Below are 2,571 nucleotides of genomic sequence, written 5' to 3' on the forward strand. Positions count from 1 at the left end.
TGTACGTTGTCTTCTTTTCCTTCAGCTGAAGTTCCTTTGGGAAGCTCTTTGCTGAGCCAGGGTTGGAGAAATTCCATTCCTGTAACTGTAACTGTTGTTTTGACTGGCTTAGCGCAGCAGTTCAGAGCTGCAGTTTGAAGAATTCTCAAGCAAAGGGACTTTGTCTTGTTGATGAGTCCAGAATTCAGATAGAATCTTGAATATAGTAACAAGAGTCATCATTGTTGTCTGAAATTATAATTCTTGAAGGTAATTGGGTTTAAAAGCACAAGTATTTGGGAGAGTGATTTCATCCTCAATAAATGTAGACTGTGTTTTCTTTAAGGTACGTAGTGGAAGTTGTGACCCCGAAATGCCCCTATAAGACTTTGCAGATGGTTATTTTCGTGTGCTGCTTGGCATATGTTCAAGGAAACCACAGGGGAAAATTGGCTTTGAGATGCTTGTGCTTTAAGGTATATGCTGAGATACTTTGTAAAGAGTCATTTTCTTGCCAAATATAACATTCAATTACCAACTGGAAGTGTAAAAGTTCATATATTCATGAAATTTTTAGCAACGAGTTTAACAGGCCTGCTTAATGTTTCATTTTTTCCATTCTTCACTGCCTACCTAATTTACCACTAGAGGGCGTTGTTGGCAGTGATATTGAGAGAATGCAAAACAGAGAATTTTGCCTAATTTTTTTGAAATCTTTTTCAATTTTTATTTCAGCCAGTAAATAATTATGTACATTTAAAGGATACTTTGTTTGTTGTTTTTGTTCTTATATTTAACACCCCAAATTCTTAACTTCTAGACTGTTTTTGGTTCATTAATTTAATAAAAGATAAATGTAAACTTTTTTCCAGATTTTTAACTAATTCTAAATCTAGAATCTATGATGTTATATATTCTGGGACATCTTGTTTTGGAATGTTATCAAGCACTTGGGGACTCATTATTTTTTATTTACCAATTAGTGAAACAATTCTATTTTCTAAATCATACATTTCCTGATATTTGTCAGAGGATCTTGGGGATGGGAAAGGGCCTATTTATAATAAAGTTGCTTCTACATACTGATGAGGGGCTGTCTAAATCTAAAAATGATAAGAGAAGTCCTTTGCATTTTGAGACAACTGTATTACTTGTTGGAATTCCTCCATGTGAAGAGAAAAGTTAGCCTCTTTGGAATTCATTTTATTAGACAAGATCCTTTAGTTGCAAGTAATAGAAATCAAATCAGGTATGCTTATGCATAAAAAAGGGGGAATTTATTGTTACGAAATAGAGATGTCTCATGGACTGTGGCTAATGTGAGAATTAGAAGCTAGAGGTCTGTCAGGACACTGCTCCATTCTCTTGTGTTTGTTTCTCTCTACATCATTACTTCATTCTGCTCTCTCTGCATGTCAGTATTCTCCATTTTTTATATCCCCTTGGCAAATATGAGCTGTTTGAATGAGTAAAACAGACATACCTTCTGTTTCCACTACCATGTTTGCTTTGTTCATGTGTCCATCATGCCTGCACTGGGTAACCAATGGCAAAGACCGGCTAATGTCATTTTGTCTCCTTAGTTGTTTAGGGCTTTTTCCATGGTAGACGCTTTCCAGTCAGTATCCACATGTAATAACGTCTTCACATTTCATGTTGTCACCCATATGTTTGTCCACAGACCTCCTTGTCTCTGATCTTCCAGTTCTTCTTCCAGTTCCCTAAACAGACAATCAGGCCATTGGCCACTGCCCAGGAAAATTATATATATATAATGTTCACCTTGAGTCACTTCTACTTCCACCAAAGGTGAATGACACACATTCTACCATTCACAGCTCTACCATCAGGAAGATTTCCCTCTACTGTCTTTCCAAGTCTAACACAGAGGGGCATCGAGCTTTAGTTTGAATTAGAATCATTTGGAGGGCTTTTTAAAACACAAAATACTGGGCATAACCCCCAGAGTTTCTGATATGGTAGGTCTGGGATAGGACCCAAGACTGTATTTCTAACAAGTTTCTAGGTGAGGCTGATGTTTCTGGTCTAGGAACTACACTTTGAAAACCACTGCTCTAGAGGTTATAATATGCATCCTTAACTTATTACAGTCCTTAAGTAGCATTTACCACTTTGTGAACAATGCAAAATATTCATATCTCCAAAATTTTCCTTATTTCTGATAGCCCTTTTTGCCATTATTGTCACATATTTTACTTCTACTTATAAACTAAAATACATGTTATTGTTTTTATTTTTGTTGTTTTAAATAGTCTAGTCTTCTAAAAAGTTTTAAAAGAATTAGTCTTTTATATTTATCTATATTTTACCCTTTCTAGAGCTCTTCATTCTTTTTTAAAATTTCACACTTCCACTTGGGATCTTTTTTTTTAATCCTGAAGAACTTGTTTTAGAATTTTTTTTTTGTATTGCAGATTTACTAATGAAAAATCTCTTCAGCTTTGGTTTGTTTGAAAATGTATTTAACCTTCACTTCTGAAAGATACTTTCACTTGGTAAAGAATGCTGGGTTAGCAGTTTCATTTTTTTTCTAACACTTTGAAGATGTCATTTAATTGTCTTTTAACCTCC

The sequence above is a fragment of the Pteropus vampyrus genome, unplaced genomic scaffold (genome assembly GCF_000151845.1).
Source record: "Pteropus vampyrus isolate Shadow unplaced genomic scaffold, Pvam_2.0 Scaffold82, whole genome shotgun sequence".
In the NCBI taxonomy this organism is placed as follows: Eukaryota; Metazoa; Chordata; class Mammalia; order Chiroptera; family Pteropodidae; genus Pteropus; species Pteropus vampyrus.